Source organism: Nicotiana tabacum, chromosome 24 (assembly GCF_000715075.1).
Source record: "Nicotiana tabacum cultivar K326 chromosome 24, ASM71507v2, whole genome shotgun sequence".
Lineage (NCBI taxonomy): Eukaryota > Viridiplantae > Streptophyta > Magnoliopsida > Solanales > Solanaceae > Nicotiana > Nicotiana tabacum.
The window spans coordinates 12,420,743-12,433,096 of record NC_134103.1 but is presented as its reverse complement, the minus strand read 5'-3'; the positions used below and the strand labels follow the sequence as shown (position 1 = coordinate 12,433,096).

The 12,354-nt window shown below is 33.6% G+C and overlaps 1 long non-coding RNA gene across 1 annotated transcript; it reads right to left on the bottom strand.

Annotated features, from left to right (window-relative positions):
- Window positions 1-6,587: 6,587 nt before the first annotated feature.
- On the bottom strand, window positions 6,588-8,963 carry LOC107773438 (uncharacterized). The gene is made up of 2 exons (XR_012706826.1): window positions 8,176-8,963; window positions 6,588-7,557 (listed from the first exon to the last, which is right to left on the bottom strand). It is a non-coding gene; the product is annotated as an uncharacterized LOC107773438 (long non-coding RNA).
- Window positions 8,964-12,354: the final 3,391 nt, after the last annotated feature.

The window sequence follows — 12,354 nt, the reverse complement described above, 5'->3', positions numbered from 1 at the left end:
CTTTTTCAATCATGAACTAAATTGAGGCTCTTTCATTCGTGAGTAGTTTCTAAAGCTTATTTTGAATCGTTTGGTCAATAATTTGTTAGATTTGATTGGTTTGGAAGCTTGTTCGAAAGGCAATGCCGTGGTTGAACTTTGAGTTGATTGCGGAGTGAGGTAAGTGTTGGGTTTAACCTTGATTGGAGAGAATTAGGAATCCATGAACTATGTGCTATGTGAGATTCATGTGTTGCGGCGTATATGCGAGGTGACGAGTGTAAGCGCCACAAAAATACTTGTTTCCCTGATTTTTTGTATTTTATTAATTATTTCATTCCATATCTTAACTGTTGCATGCTTTAAATGCTTCCCATGCCTTTATGTTCTACTTGTCTTTTATTATATTTGTGTTAAAAATGTTAGATTCTCCCATGCTTTCAAGATTTACTGCTACTTGCCTTAATTGACTTACTTGTATCCTTTAGTTGTCATTTATTGGACTTGTCTTACTACTTAGTTTTAACCATAGTGAATTCTTAATTTGAGAGAAAATTTCCTTTCTGGTTTTGCTTCATATCCGCTAATCGTAGAGAATTCTTGTGATTCGAGTTGTTAAATTGATTGCACTTATTGATTTATTCATACTGTACGGTGGAATCAGATTGCGCGCCACAACAGGTTTAATAAGGGTGGATTGATATGGCAAAATAAGGGTGAATTTATATTGATACTGTGGGATCGAGTTGAGCGCCACTACATGTGAAATAACGGTGAATTATGATATTGATTCTGATTATATAGTGGGATCGGATTGCACGCCGCAACATAAATTTACTTATTGTTATTGATATTTATATGGTGGAACAAGGGAGAATTGTGTTATACGATGGGATCTGGTTGCGCGCCGCAATAATTTATGTGATTTACATTTCTTGTTGTATTGTGTTGGCTTCGATACTTTCATTAGAGAATCTAAGGATTGGTATTTATGGTATTTACTGGTTTTCCTTGAGGATTGAGTTATTTCCATGAGTTAACTGCCTTATTTCATTTTCTGTATTTTCCTTTCCTGTCAATATTTTATACTACATACATGTTATTGTAAATGATTCGATTTAGCCTCGTCACTACTTCGTCGAGGTTAGGCTCGACACTTACAGAGTACATGGGGTCGGTTGTTCTCATACTACACTCTACACTTCTTGTGCAGATTTTGGAGTCGGTCCCAGCCGCGGTCCGTAGATTGCTCGGGTCAGCTATTGAGTGGAGACTTGAGGTACATCTGCTCGGCGTTCGCAGCCCCTAAAGTTTCCTTCTTCTTTATCTTAGCTGTGTATTTTCCGTCAGACAACTTTACTTTTAGTCAGACCTCTACTTGTACTATTCTAATAATTCGTGCACTTCTCACACCAGATTCAAAGATGTATTTATATATTTCAGTTGTATTGGGTTTTCACACTTTATTTCGGTTCCATCTCATTTGTTTTAGTAATTGGCATAATTTAAATTTAATTTGTTAAAAATGACTTAGAATTAATCTAATGTTAGTTTGTCTGGCAAGTGAATGGTTAATCGTCATCACGATCCCGATAATGGAAATTTCAGGTCATGACAAAAAAAAATCACATTCTTGACTCATGATTTTTAGTCAAATAGTCAAACATTTTGGGGGGACAACTTTTACGAGGTCTGATATTGTACATAATAGTAGCAAGTACTTTCTGGGAAGGTCTAAGCTTTGAAATAGAAGAGAAAAGGAAACAAAGAGAAGCAAAATGAATGAAAAGTTCTGAAATTAGGAAATAAGGTAAGAATAGGAAGGAACATTTTTTGTCTGGCTTGAGATTCTATGATTACTTGCATAATTAAGTTATATTCCCCTAATATTGATTAGACACGCGGATTTAAATAAAAGTCAAAAGAGTTTTGGTGATACAATGTTTATAGACTTTCTGTCAATTGTCAATCAAATGTTTAGTAGTCTAACAACATAGAACGCTAAAAGTAAGGATTAGAAAAATAAAAGAATCACTAGTCACTCAACTGTGTGTGGTTTATTGGTCAATAAAATAGATAAAAATTTATAATTAAGTAATACATAACTATATACAAAGATATTACCAAAATTTTAATAGTAATATTTAAATTTTAAACTCATAATTTTAAAATACATTAAAAAAGAAAAATAATATATATTAAATTTATCAAGTTTAAATTTTGAATTCGCTACCGATATAAAAGAGAATATTTTACTAGCTATACTATGCACCCATTTCATGAAGGGATAATGTTGAAATAGTCTTTAGTATTGATGTGTTTGCTTGTCATTGATACAAACGTATTATCATTTACAATTGTTAATAGTAAACCGTTTGTCTGCTTGATTTTATAATACTTTAAATAACTTAAATTACATTCTCATATTATTAATCAAACACGCGGACGTAAAGAAAAGTCAAAATTTGTTTTAGTGATACAACGTTGTGTGTAAAATACTAATTAAGGTCCAATAATTAAGAAGTAATCTTTCCGTCCCAATTTATGTGACGGGGAGTCAAACGAATTATTTTTTTATCGTAATTTTTTCATATGTCTTTTAAATATTCTTAATTATTATAACTTATAGTACTTTTTACGTATTTTACAAATAAGTAAATTTTATTTTGAAAAATTAAATCTCAAAAGTGTCACATCAAGGTTACTTGGTATGAAATTTCTTTTCCACGGCTGCCACACAAAATCAAATTTGTATTTTTCCAAATTTATTTGTTGAGTGGTCATGGGCTCCAGGAATCAATCTCTAATAATACTTGCATTAGATTGGACTGTCTACATCACACTCCTTGTGTGTGCGGGTTTTTTTCGGACCCTGCATGAATGCATGATGCTTTGTGAGAGGTCACAGGTTCGACTCGTAGAAACAATCATTAATGCTTGTATTAGGTTAGACTGTTTACATCACACCCCTTGGGGGTACAGCCCATCTCCGACCCTCAGTGAATGCCGGATTGCATTAGGGTAGACTATCTAAGTCACGCCCCTTGGGTGCGGCCCGTCTCCGAACTCTCTGCGAATGCGGAATGCTTTGTGCACCGGACTGCCCATTTCAAATTGACAAGAGGAAGAGGGTGTGTTGCTTCTCAACATAAACTTGGGCACCAAGAATAAACATGTTATATCATGGGGGTTCATCATATGTAAAACAGAAAATCCACCCTTTTTGTCTTTGTGATCAATACTATAATTGACTTCTGAGCTTTTCATTCTCTTCACAATTCTTTGTCAAAATCTGTTGAGGTCTTAATTAAGTACTACTGGTTTCTTGAAAACAAGCAAAATGAGTTACAGTAAGAAGAAAAACAGTGAATTCTCTTCTTCCTTAAGGTCATTTCTTTCGTGCTTCTACGTTAAAAATGATACTAGCAAAGTTGTGAAAGATTCAATTTCTAGTGGTTCGTCGAAGCCTTCGATATCTGGACCTGAAGCAACTATGATATCTGCAGCCAAGCATTTCTCATCAGCTCACAAAGTCCGGTTAATTTAGTTATATACGTTGTTACTGAATCTAGGTGTATACGATTCGGCACGCATAACGGATTTTGTGAGTTTAATCGAATCCATTGTTCTCGACTCAAACTATATGAATATGTATAAAGAAGATTTACAACGTATATATATAAAAAGATCACTTTTATTCTGATCCACGACTTCTAAATTTTGAATTCACCTTGTCCATATATACGACTTTGTGAATGGTTATGGTATTGTATAGACATCAATGAAATGCATGGAATCCTTTTTATTGCTCGAGTGTATATATATAGCCTGGTGGCATAAAACAGTTGTAAAAACTCTCTCCCACATATATGTTTTTGGAGGAATAACATAGTTTCATAAGTACTTCAATGTTTTTACAGTTTGTAGTTTTTAGATATTAAGCAAATGCAAATTTGAGGCAATTGTCAAAAGGTATAGGCTCTCCCTTCTCTCTTAATTCTCTCTCTAGATGTTGTCTATTGACATTGTCGGAGATCCCACACCAACCCCACCACCAGCCCCCAGTGCAACCTCAAAAACACAGGATCCAATCGCAAATAACATGCAAGTTTCGAAGTCACAAAGTGTTGCTGGTAACAGGGCAACTGAACAGGGAATATCAAAACCATCTTTTGCAGCTGCTGTACAAGCCAAGTAATCGGCTTTGAATGATTGCTCGACTGTTGTGGAGGTCAAACATGGAACTCATTTGGGTAAACCAGTAATTTATTTTACAGCTCAAGATTATTTTATTAATCTTGCTCAAGAATGTAAATTCACTATCATTGGGAAGTTTTATAGGTTAAAGCCCGCAATGGATGAAATAAGAAGGGTCTATATTAGCCAGTTTCATCTTAGAGGGTCTGTAAAAATTGCATATTTTGATCCTCACCATGTGTATTTAGACATTACTTATGAGGTTGACTATAACCACATCTTATTCAAAGAATTTGTAGACATTGGAGATGTACCAATGAAGATCCTTAAATGGACTGTTGATTTCAAGCTTGAAGTTGAAACATCAATTGTACCAGTGTGGATTTTGATCCATCAGCCACCTTGGCATTTGTTCAAATGGCCTATTGTTTCAAAGATCTTACTCCAAATACCGGGGAAATGTTGCCAAAGTTAAAGTGGAAATTGATTTATTGAAACCAAAACTTGATCAAATATGGTTGGGCTTCAATAGACTTGATGGAAGTGAAGATGGGAAATGGCTTGATATTGAATATGAAAGAGTACCTAGTTACTGCCTAGTTCTGTGCTCTTTATGTTTATTTTAGTACTTTTATACCTTAAATAGTTCAGTGCTTTTTTCTCTTTTCGGGGTTAGGAAGAGCAAGAATGGAACCGCTATCGCTTGTCCTATCATCCGCGATGAGCTTCTTTTATTCGTCAGTATGGGCTCCCAAGCCATCGACCACACGCCCTAGCATAGCCTTTCCCGCAGGAACATCCACAATAGAGTTCCACCCCTCCCCTCTAAGGGGAGACAAGGGAACATAATGGCCCACCATCACAGGGAATCTCAAAGCCCCGAGCCAAAGAACCCGAGCGAGGGCTTTCTCTTTGCTCATCTAAGGCCAAGGGGGAAATAAAGTTGTCAAACATAGCATCGGAAAGGACCGTCTTTTGCCCGATATTAAAGAGGTATATTAACTCTTCTTTAATATGGGAGCGTAGACCGCTAAATAAAACCAAAGTTCCACTACAACTAAGTAAAGAGATAGATCACATCTTGGCCAAATGCCAATCCTCCTAGTTTGAAAGAGAAAGTGAAAAGTGATCTGCACTATAGCTTCTCCCATTCCATTCCTTATTGTTGCTTTTACTAGGTTTAGGAATCCATAATTCTTCAAGAAGACGAGATTAACCCGGATCAAAAGAAAGTCGCTAGCGCTAGCGCACTACGGCTTTTCAGCCTCCTGCAGGTCCCTTCATTCCCTCCGCCTTACAACCCTTAAGGTGAGCTAGTTTTATATTTTTACTTAGTTATTGTATTAGTAAATTATTTGATTATTTTACTTTTATTTTGTTAATGGGGTTTTAAATGGCTAGATTAATTGAGAGTAAAACATAAATTTTTAAATAGAAGACTGTAAAGGAAAATTTCTTATAATTGGTAAAAAATTGTAAGAGTTATTTTATAAAAATTTAGTGGAACATTAAGAAATACGAATATTTCTTGTCTAACCATTTTTTATGTAGAAAACAAAGCACCTGAAAATAACATTTTTAAGGGGCATGATGGTAAAAAAGAGCAACATACAAAATTCACTTTGTTATACATGGAAATCTCTAATGTTGACGGTTAACACAAAAATATTGCATCGTCAAATTGAGCCCGTTTGAATAAAATTATATGTTCTTGTCCAAACCTGAAATCTAATATTCCCAGCATAAAAATATATTGTTCGCTAATAATCCGAATTGATCGATGAACATCAAAGATTGTTTAGGAAAAAAAAAGAGCAGTCGATATACTAAACTCCCACTAAGCAAGATCTATAAAAAAAAATCGGACCATATTAAATTTTTTCCACAAGAAGTTGCATTCACGACTTAACGCGCACACTTCCTCTCCAAATTTATTCATTGCGCCAAGACTTTCCTTCGTTAAGTTGTCTGAATGGGAACCTTTTACCAGGCTACTTTTCATCCATCTCATTAAGAGATAATATAAAAAATTCTTACTATTGATGTGTTGGTTTGTTATTGATACTGACATATATATTATTTAGACTGACTTGAGATTCTATAATATATACTAGGATATTAAAACTGAAATTCTCCTATTATTAATTAGACACGCGGAGGTAAAGAAAAGTCAAAAGATTTGTATTGATACAATGTATTAATAGACTTTCTGTCAACTGTCAATCAAATCTTTATTAGTCTAAAATTCAAATAGTCTCTAGTTATTACTTTCTGAGTCCTTTCCTTTTCTTGGGTGCCACACAACATAAATAAAATATCTCTGGTACTTCTCTAATTTCCTTTGCCCAGGGGAAGAGGCAACGTTGTTTCTCTATGTTTATAAATTTTGGTACCATGAATTAATAAGGAGCAGGCTATATAAAGGGAGTTCATCAATATAAAATACCTTAAGAAAATTTCCCCCTTTGTCTTTGTTATCAATATTGTGTTCTCTTCAATCTCAATATTTTATCTTCTTCTGAAATATTAAATTCTAGAAAGCAAAGAAAATGAGTTACAGTAAGAAGAAAAACAGTGATTTCTCTTCTTCCCTTAGGCCATTTCTTTCGTGCTTCTTCATTAAAAATGAAAGCAAAGTTGAGAAAAAATCGATATCTGGACTTGAGGCAACTATGATATCTGCAGCCAAGCATTTTTCATCAGCTCACAAAGTTCGGTTGATTTAGTTGTTTCTGTGGGTATATTTGGTATGAAAAACAGAAAATTAGTCGTTTTCTTGCAATCAAACACCAAAAAATATTTTCCGTTAAAAATATGATTTCTAAATTTTCAGTGTTAGATAGTGAGATAAAGTTTCATTTGGAAAATTTTCCAAAAAATATTATCCATCGTGCAAAGACACTATTGTAGCTCGGGTAACACTAGGTGATTCATTACTTCGGATGGGGATATATTCAATGAATTAATTTGCCTATTCTACTATTACTATAATCAGTGGCGGTTCCTGAATTTTGATGCCGCCGATTCTGAATTGAGAAAGTGAGTATATTGTTTTGTGCATAGTTATGGCATAATATTGAGTATTGACAACAAATAAATGTATGGAACCCTTTGTAATCAAGGGTGGATGTAGCCCTATAGTAACGGGTCAGTTAAACTCGTAATATTAACGCGGAACATAAATTTATGTGTAAAAATCATTAAAATAGTAATAAAGTATTGATATGAACCCATAACTTTAACTAATTTTACGGGTTAAAGTTTTTAGACACTTAACAGAGGCACACTTAAACAGTAAGAAAATAGAAACTAGAATGGTCTCATACATTTGTACTGCTTTTCTTCCACTTGACTTCTCCAAAATGACATCAGTTCATCAAACTGCACATTACGGAAATCAAAGTACACATTTTAACATCATTCTTGTATTTAGGAAAACACTAAGTGACATATATACTAATATATCAATTACATTCATTATTCTTCATGTTACGAGATGGATCAATAGCAAGTTGAATGGTGTTGATTGCTTTGCGAATAAATTATGCAGACATTATAATGCATATATTTTAAGGCCGGAAAAGTCTCTTGCAGAAATGCAAGATAAGGTTGCGTACGATAGACCCTTATGGTCCGACACTTCCTCGGACCCCCGCCTAGCGGGAGCTTAGTGCACCGGCTGCCCAGATATTGTAAAACGAGGAGTAATAATCATTGGATAATATAGTGTATATGTTTTTTTGGATGGATGTTTGTTCATTGCATGAAAATGGATGAAAAGTTCTACTTCATACTAACAAGTACAACAACAACGACAATAACATAATGTGTATCGGTCTTGAGATGATGGTGTGTATGCAGATCTTACCCCTAACTTTGTGGGATAGAGACACTATTTCTGATTGACTATCGGCTCAAGAAAAGTGTTTTCCAAAACAGGTTTGAAAAATTCACTTCGAATGAACAATTAAACTAGTTAGGCTTATAAAACTAACATACCCATTTTTGTCCACGAATCTCAGGAAATAATGTTGGATTTGACTCTTGATCAATGCAAACTCTGTGTGTTTCATCCATTTTTATTTCATCTTCTTCTGATTCACTAAGATCAAAAGGAAACTCACAAGGGTCCAACTCCAAACTAACTTGCCTCTCCTGATCATGATTTCCTTCAGTTGATAACTCAATTATCTTTTTGGGACATTTATGCATAATCTCTGGCAATAGTAAACCAAACATGTAAACAGACCAAGCTGGAAAGAGTAAGATTAAAGACATGATATGAAAATCATAGCAGGAAGCAAAATTGGAAGAAAAAATAAGCCAAGAAAAAGAATGAAACATAGCTTGAAAACTAGAAGCATTGACTATAGTACTATACTTTGATTAATGCTTTATAATGAAGATTGAAACTTAGGAAGTGGGATTGGAATTCAATGTTTTTGCTATATTTAAGTCAGCATATATATCTAGATTCTTAGAAGTTATGAAGATTGGATCTTAGGAAATGGAGTTCAATATTTTGTTATATATCTAAGTCAGCCTATCTAGATTTAGTAAGTTCTCTAGTAAGTGAGCATTCATGAACGTGTTGACTATAGCCCAAATTATTTTGGATCCATTTGGTAGTTGAATGATCTGACAGAAGCCACATTCTCTCATTAATTTTTCATTCGTGCCAAGTTAGACCTACTAAGAGATAAAGCGCTCTTTATCAATAGGTGTTTTGTTTTAGTGACTCTAACTTGAGATTTCTAATTATTACCACAAATAAAAAAAAATTAATCTTAGTAGTTAAAAAATAAAGTGAGAATACGTAGTCGAAAAATAACGAATTTCTAGTAGTGTTATTTTAATCTTCTAAATGGATTTATAAACATTTTTTTACCGCATAAGTAAATTTTAACTTGATTAGTTGCCATTTTTATTAGATTATCCATTAATGTTTATTGTAAGATATTTACATGATAATTATTTCATAAATGACCTTGTATAAATTATTTTTACAACGTCAATATATATATAGAAACTTGAACTCTTTTTAAATAATTAAAAATAAAGTGTAATAAATGACCAGCTCTTACAAATTAAACTACATTAATAGTGCAAAAATAATCTTTACGTTATCAATATTAATGACTCTTAACAAGAACTTCACAAAGCAAAAAAGGAAAAGGAAGTAACTAATTAGATTATTTTGTATTTTAATGTACTATATTTTAATCCTTTATCTACTCTTTTTATATTAGGTCTTGGAGTAAATCCGGCATATCCGTTAAATAATCTCATTATCCATGCATTTTGTTGGTGTGCATTTGTTGTCATATTTTTCTTATTGCGTGTAAATATTGGGCAATATCAATTTTCTATTCAAATATTCAAAAGGCAAACACCATGGTATTTGGAAATAGAATAGCTCTACTTGGGGTGGCCATTTGGTTCACGGATAAGTTATAATAGCTCGATAGTTGTAAGATTAATTGTAATACAGTCAGGAGTGGTATATTTTGTGTTTCACAAATTGGTTCTTTCTTCTTTTAATTTTTGGGTCAAGCTCATATTTTTGCAACTTAATTATGGTTATAATTACTGGGATATGACATTGTTGATATTATTTTTGTAAACTTAAGTCGATTTACCTTTTACTTTTCTTTCTCATATGAAAATTAATTTTCTCTTTTCATTTCGACAAGAGAGAACTACTTCAATTTATTCAATTGAGAATAAGGTTGCACCCAGCTTTATTTTTAAACATTGTAAGAATGCAAAAACCTACTACTCTACTAAGTTTGTCTCTCTTTTTTTATTGAATTTAAACATATCCAAAATAGAATATTATTCTCTATTTCAAAGTAGCTAAATACAACTACGTATAAATACATATTAATTATTTTATTAATAATGAATATTATTATTTTGACAATATTTAAACATGAAATGAAGGAGAGATGAGGTACGTATACCCAATACGTCTCATACAGTTACTAATAAATGTCATTCTTATCTTATTTATACAACCTCTATCTCAAGAGTACCTAGTTTATTTTCAGTTCAATACATCTTAGCTTGTTTGAGTGGTCGTTACATCTTGTTTTATAACATATCATATTGTATTATACTGTTTTGATCAATACAACGTTTAGAAAAATTGTATCGTTTGCCATCATTTTATAATATCACAAACTAACAATATGAAGAATAAACTTACAATATTATAAAGAAAAAATAGGATACGAGATAAAATTATTACCCCCCCCCCCCGTTTCAATTATGTGACTATTTTTTTTGTCAGTGCCAAAAAGAATGACCAATTTCTATCACGCCTCCTTTTATTGGGGAAAAGAGTTTTTCCAATTAAATTGACATTATTTGAAATTAGATTAATTTATTTAATATTTTAAGAGTTGCCACTCGAAATTATTTATTAAGTGGTGTTCCGAGTTACCAATTATTTTTGAATCACAAATCAAGGAAAGTTTGTGTCATGACCCAAAATCCAACCACATGCGTCGTGATGACACTTAGTCTCTAAGACTAGGTAAGCCGATTATAATAACAATTCAAGCCAAAAAAAAATTATATAGACAAGTGTCAAAACTAACAGCGGAAATATTCAAACAACCTTCCAAGACTGGTAATACTGAATCACTGTCACGACCCAATTCTCCCTCCGTAAGATGTCGTGACGGCACCTAATCTCTACGATTAGGTAAGCCTAACAAAGATGCGGAAATAATAAAAATGAAAACAAAACTTAACAACTAACTGTAACACATAACTAAATAACTAATAACAATGATGCTTGGCATTTACAACAACCAACACTCTAATAATACACAATATTTTCAAAACCCGGAACATCATAAGTCACAGGCTACAGGAGAAAAACTCGTATCTCTATACACATCAGATTCTAATAAAAGTAGTAAGGAAGGTAAATGACATATGAGGGAAATGGAGGGGGATTCCGAGGTCTGCGGACGCGATAGATATACCTTGAAGTCTCCGTACAATAGCAAGCACTCTCAACTAGTAGCGGGGCTGATAAGAAGTACCTGGATCTGCACATAAAACATGTGCAGAAGAGTAGCATGAGTACACCACAATTGTACCCAATAAGTGCTAAGCCTAACCTCGGTAGAGTAGTGACGAGGTCAGGTCCGGGCCCTACTGGATATGATAATAAAACAGATGCTATAATAAAAATAAAGTAAAACGGAGAAGACAACAACAAGTATTCACAAAGCATTAACAACACCGCACAATGATATAGCAACAGGGGCTCTCGAGATACCGTCTCGTAGTCTCAAAAGTAAATGTGCAGGGAGAACTCTCGAGGAACCGCCTCATAGTCTCAAAAATAAATGTACAAGGAGAACTCCCGAGGAACTGCCTCGGAGTCTCAAAAGTAAATATGCAGGAAAAACTCCCGAGGAACCGCCTCGTAGTCTCAAAAGTAAATGTGCAGGGAGAATTCCCGAGGAATCGCCTCGTAGTCTCAAAAATAAATATGCACGGAGAACCCCCTAGGAACCGTCTCGTAGTCTCAAAAGTAAACACACAGCTCAAACTGATAGATACAACAATTAACAGCAAATTTTTACAGTTAAGATTGATAAATATCAAGGGAAAAACAGAAAATCAATTAGGCATACTGCACAGAATTCAAATAAGTATTTAAAGCATGTAGACATGGGATATTGGACTGAACAGGATAACTACACATATTAGAATAACTCAATTAAGAATGAAAAATATAATAATACTCATTTAAACAGTATAACTTCCAATTTAAGGAAAAACAGATTGCTACTCAGTAAAATAAATCGAGTTTTACAACAAATAGTCAGTGTACGTACTCGTCACATCATGTATACGGTGCTCACATATCACAACAGTGCCAAATCCTAAGGGGATTTCCCCCACACAAGGTTAGGCAAGCCACTTACCTCGAACCAAGCTCAATCAATCAGTGACAATGTCTTTTCCACGAATATCCGACTCTGAATGGCTCAAATCTATCCAAAATCAATTATATACGATAAATACAACTATAAGAAATTAATCTAATTAATGAACTCAAGACTTTAATAAAAATTCTGAAATATGCCTAAAAAGTCAACCCAGTCCCACATCTCAGAATCGAGCAAAAATCACAAAATCCGAAAGCCCATTCAC